The 6,000-nt window shown below is 37.5% G+C and overlaps 1 protein-coding gene across 1 annotated transcript in view; it reads right to left on the reverse strand.

The window, feature by feature from the left end:
- LOC121408956 (E3 ubiquitin-protein ligase RGLG4-like) overlaps positions 1-856 on the reverse strand; it is a 32,464-nt gene extending 31,608 nt beyond the window's left edge. The window contains exon 1 of the mRNA XM_041600695.1: positions 454-856. The gene's annotated coding sequence lies outside the window, so the exon portion shown is untranslated. The remainder of the gene's footprint in view (positions 1-453) is intronic.
- Positions 857-6,000: the final 5,144 nt, after the last annotated feature.

Raw genomic sequence — 6,000 nt, forward strand, 5'->3', positions numbered from 1 at the left:
GTCATAGTCTCCTTGCTTGTATTTGCATACAAGCAAGGATGTGCCTAAACTGTTTTGTGAAATTAAGCAAAACTTTAAAATGTCATAACTTTCTTATTTTACATCCGATTTTGATGAAATTTTTCAGTGTTATGCTTGGAATTTTCTCTTTTTATTCAAATCAACTTTTTGGGGGGTGGACTTGTCCTTTAAGATCCAGAAGGCCTGAACCCTGGTTCTAACATTACAAAGTTTGATCTAACTTTGTTAGAACTCTTTTAGTTCTGACTTGTTATTTATGTATGTTGTTTAACGTTTAACGTTAAGTCTTTATAGTTTAGATCAAAATCATCAAATTTTTTTTATCAATTTGGGAATTTTGATATTTTCAATAAGAACTTAAGATAATCCTTCAAATAATCAAACGCTAGATTTAATATCAAGAAAAATATTTAGAAAAATATTATAATTTACCATTTCAGTTTCTGTGTCTGTAACCGGTGAGTTGTATTGTATTCGTCAGCTAAACTGCATACCGGTACATCACCACCAGCGAACCTTATCAATCCTGCCAGCCAGGAGTCTCGGCGTGGTTGCGATGTTGCAATCGCCTCTTCCTTTCGGCAAATATAAGTTTAGAAAGTAGATGTAACAACCGTGTTTTTACATTTCACTCCGTGGATTGGAGTAACAATCAATTGGCATGTCACCACTCAATCCAGTATACAGTCAAATGTTTATAAAGCTACTTTTACTTTTACAGAGAATACTGAAGATGCGACAGTCCTCGACCTAGCAGAGGCTGAACATTTCACTCAGCTCATCTCAGCTAGAGCGCGAGCAGCTAGCTCAGTCATCGATCGCATCATCGCGCGCAGTTCATGCCAGCGCCATGGGCTGGCTGGCCTGGCCGGTCGGCTACGGGCTATACCAGCTGCCGCTAGAGAACGTAGATTATCGGCGATGGCTTTATCACGCTATCTTCCCACACATGAATGGTAACACCGTAGTAGGTCCATGTTAGAAAAACAAGCGAATTTCACACATATCGCACACAAAAAGGGGAAAATAGAGCGAAATGTTATTTTAGAAATGTGAAAATTGACGAAATTCAGTTATTCGAAATTAATTAAAAAATATATTATGGGGATGAGAAAATGTTGGGGATTTTAGATCTGGTGGTGCCAAAGCGATTTTCATACATGTTATCGCAATGATATGTCCCATAAGCGGGGATAATTGTGAGTTCGGGCGCCGCTTCATATGATTGCAACAATTTTTTCCCCTTAGGTTTATTTGATTTCTTTCAACTATCTTGGATATTCGAAATAAGAAATGGAGGCAAAATTAATGGATTCCAAATACATGAACATGGAATGATAATGGGCCAGGGCCGGGCGGCGATCCACGGGGGCGGGGGCACATGCAATGCAGTGCCCCCTCAGGCCCCCACTTTTTGAAGCACGGAAACCTGCCCGGTTTTTATGCAAGAAAAATGCTCTCTCACGAACGTGTATACTGTGCATGCATGCCCTTTTCACCTGAGATGGACCAGTCTTATATGTGTGAGCGCTCCCTTGCCTCCTTGTAAGTGTCATATAGCTTTCCCGAATCAGTGACCATTTTTTACCCAAGAAAAGTGCCCTTTATTAACATGGTTCTGTGACTCTTTCATATACCTGAGAACTATATGACGTTATAAGTGTCCCTTTGCCTACCTTTCTCGTATATCAGTGCCCCCTTTTTACCCATGAAAAGTACAAACGTTATACAAACGTGCCTCTGTGCCCCTTTCACCTCAGAAGGACCCGGCCGTTTTATGTGTTAACGAGTGCCCCTTTGCCCGGCCGTTCTTCATACTACATGTAGATGAGTAATTTTGTCCTTAACAACCACCCTTTCCGTATACATGCACTCCCGAAGTTCTGCAAGTGCATCCTTAATTTATAAATGTTATACTCCTTTTCACTGGCGTACAGATTTTTTTTGGGGGGGTCCGGGGGATCTTGTCCCAAAAGTTTCACGACCAAGGAAAAAAAGAGAAAAGGAAAAAAAAGGAGAGAATGGTGAAATATGATATTATTTGTTTAATATACTATGTCAAAATCTATCACAAAATTTGATTTTTGTACTAATGTAGAAATTTTTGTTCACTCACTGGCACTCACTTCGCTCGCTTGCAACTTTTGTAGATTTTATGTGCTATGCAATATAATAGCCCCTCAAAATTTTGGCTCATTACACCACTGCTACTTTAAAAAATAATTGCAAGAAATATCCTTTTATTATTATTAGTGCCTAGTTTCATCAGTCATGTGAAGTGGGGTAAAGAAGCATTTTCTTCTTTGTTTTAAGATAATGCCCTTTTCGAAAGAAAAGGTGCCCGGCTTTTACCTGTGCCCCGCCCCCACTTTCAACTTCGCTCCGCCGCCCCTGTATATATGCCCAGCAATGATTCAGTATTACTCTTTTATTCAAAATAAATATCAAACAAGACAACAACAACAACAAAAACACAACTTGTACATTCCAAAAGTTAAAACAACCAAAGAAAAATTGTAAATCTATATATATGGGTATTAAATCAAAGCCATATGTCTTTTCTTTCGGAAGAACACTTGAATGAATGAACAGCTGAATGAATGAATGAATGAATAAATGAATGAATAAGTTAGTGAGTGAGTGAATGAATGAATGGATGAATGAATCAATCAATGAGTGAATGAATAAATGAGTCAATGAGTGAGTGACAGTGAGTGAGTGAGTGAGTGAGGAGAGTGAATGAGTGAGTGAATGAATGAATGAATGAATGAATCAATGGATGGATGAATGGCGATCGACCGTATGAGATTATTGTGTATATACATGTACATCATTTTGTATGTATAATCGTCAATCCATTCTTACTATTACAATATAAGTTTCATTTGTTATGTCAATAGTATATTCAACTTTAATAATTTGCGCACATAGTGTATAATTCAGTAATCTTTTTTTTCTTCATCAAAACATGTATTTGCAGCAATTAAAGGTACCAGACCCAACTAGCATTCAAGTTATTTTCTTGTTCCTACTATAATCTAAACTATTATATTTCATAATTCATTATACTTCTTTGATCTTGGTTTTATGCTGTAATTGTTTTTTTGGATAATAAAATTCAAGTTCAAGTGCGGCTCATGTCAGTAGGAGTCGGACAAGAGTATTGTCACTTCCATAATCAATCTTCCTTGTTATATCTCCTGCATTTTCTTCCTTCCAATGCTACCAATTAAAAAGACCTCGTTTTAATTTATGCTCAATATAGTCTTGTCGTTTTCAACAAACTACTGATCAGGGGTCCGTTGCAGAAAGAGTTGCGTTTATACGCAAGTCAAAAAATCAATCAGAAGTCCCAAATGCGCGCTGTTGATTGGTTGAAAATCAAGTACGCCTGATTTTTAGAGTTACGATTGATTGCAACTCTTTCTGCAACGGGCCCAAAGAGTATTCAGATCAGTGCAAAACACCACTGATCTCTCCCCTACCTGGATGGGAACAATAACGCTGATTGGCCTATTCCGTGTTGAAGCACCGGAAGTTGGTACCTCCGCACGCCGAGTTCCCCCAAAAAGCCAAAATCGGAGTAGAGTCTGGTACACGGCAATAGTGTCAATTCTTAATTATACTTACCAAATCAACTCTTATAACAGCACTTTTCAATGTGAATTTATACCTGATACAAAGTTTAAGATGTCGTACTGTGCCACGTATAATTGCACTTATTGTGACGACCGTGGAAACAGAGAAAATGGGATTACTTTTCACAGATAAGACAAGCTGGTGAACTGCATAGTTGTAGACTTTATGTAGTCCCATGTGCTCAAATACATGTGTGGTAATTCTAAATTACCAGAGCAAGTTTCCAAAACTTTAAAACCGGGGGGGGGGGGGTTATCGATTGTTGTGATTTCTCTGGAAGCGTGATGAATTCAAACCATGATTCAAATGAATATTCAGTTTATTAATATTCACAAATGTCACCAAGTTTTATGAGTTTATCAATCATGTTTGGACAGAAGAATATCACGACTGAGACACGAAAATACTGACCGTGTATAGCATGTATTGTGAAACTTAAGTTAAGATTGAAAATCTGCCGTTTCGGAGGAGTTAAAAAAATATTTTTTGCAAGCATAGATCCTGACCGAAATAGACTGATTTTTGGGACAAGGACTGGATCTACAAGGTATTCTGAAAATTATTTATCTTTTATTTGTGAAAATTACAAGCTATAGGTACATGTACGGTATATGACTAGGACTTTAGGGGGCTTACGTAACTTGTGGCGTGTGAATTTGTGATATTTCTCTGTCAACAATAGATCGAATTATTTTTTCCAAGAACTCTTTTTTTTAAGTACGTAAAAAAGACATTAAGCTACAGAGACGGATTAACAGACTTCAGAAATTTCACAGAACTTATGCCGAATGTCTTCAAAGAAAAAATGTCTCGGTGGAGCAAAAAAAAGGGGGGGGGTTATATCAACCAGAAATTTAGGGGGTGACGCAATGAAAATAATCTGACAAGCAAAAAAAGGTTATCGACCCAAAATTTAGGAAGGGATGCAAAACAAAAGAAATAATCTGACAAGCATCAAAAAAGGGTTATCAACCAGAATTTCAGGGCGGACCACAACGATTTCAGGGGGGTCCACCTGAATTTAAAGGGGATGCAGGAAAAAAATTGACAAGCAAATAGAACAAAAAAAAAGTTGTCAACATAAATTTTGGGGGGTCTGTCCCCCACCTAAAATTTAGGGGTACAGGAACCCCCCCCCCCCGCTTCCGCTGCCTACAGTGTATATGAACAAACTGGGTAGAGGATAATTGAAGAGGGTCGATCGATGTGACAGAAGGAAAGAGAGAGAGAGAAGGTCAAGTCCACCTCAGAAAAATGTTGATTTGAATCAAAAGAGAAAAATCAGACAAGCACAATGCTGAAAATTTCATTAAAATCTGATGTAAAATAAAAAGTTATGACATTTCAAAGTTTCGCTTATTAAAAAAAAATAGTGATATGAATGAGCCAGTTACATCCAAATGAGAGAGTCGATGATTTTACTCACTATTTATTTTATGTTTTATAGTTTGAATTATACAATATTTCAATTTTTACGAATTTGACGTTTAGGACCTCCTTGCCGGAAGCACAAAATGTTAAAATAATGGAATACCAACCGAGATGTGCATATAACTGTTTTGTGAAATGAAGCGAAACTTTAAACTGCCATAACTTTCATATTACATCCGATTTTGATGAAATTTTCAGGGTTATGCTTGTTGAATTTTTTTCTTTTTAATCAAATCAAGTTTTTGTTGGGTGTGGACTTGTTCTTTAAAGGGCGAGTCCACCTCATGAAAATGATTATTTGAATAGAGAGAAAAACACACAATAATGCTCAAAATTTAATCAAAATCAGAAATAAAATATGAAAGTTACATTTTCAACGTTTGAAAACGATGAATTTTTCGGTGTTACACTTGTTTGATTTTTTTTTTTTTGGGGGGGGGGTGGTGTAGACTTAAATTAAGGGGGGGGGGTTCAAGCCCAGTGTTATAAGCCTTCATAACCTAGAAAGTCCTCGCCATATCGATCCTAAGATGGTTATTTGGAAAACCTCCAAAATACAAGTCAAGGATTTCATCCATTCTTCCGTAGGTGAGAAAAACACCAACCCCTTCAAAATTATGTTTCCGAATTGTATACTGAGAAAGTACCATGGTTTCAAGAAAATTGCGAATTCTGGCACCTTAAATATATGAAGTTTTGTATAAAAAGCAATGAGTGCTTCAGTGTGCAGACAGCTAGCGTATCGCTCACAATGCACATGCTAATGGAGCGATCGCGTTCCTTTTGGGGGAACTGGTATGGCGGACAATAGAACTCGCGGGCTTCAAACAAAGGACCCTCCCAGCATATCCAGTTAGGGGAGAGATCAGTGCAAAACACACACACACATTGCAGCATCTCTTCAAGTTA

This window comes from Lytechinus variegatus, chromosome 2, assembly GCF_018143015.1.
Source record: "Lytechinus variegatus isolate NC3 chromosome 2, Lvar_3.0, whole genome shotgun sequence".
In the NCBI taxonomy this organism is placed as follows: Eukaryota; Metazoa; Echinodermata; class Echinoidea; order Temnopleuroida; family Toxopneustidae; genus Lytechinus; species Lytechinus variegatus.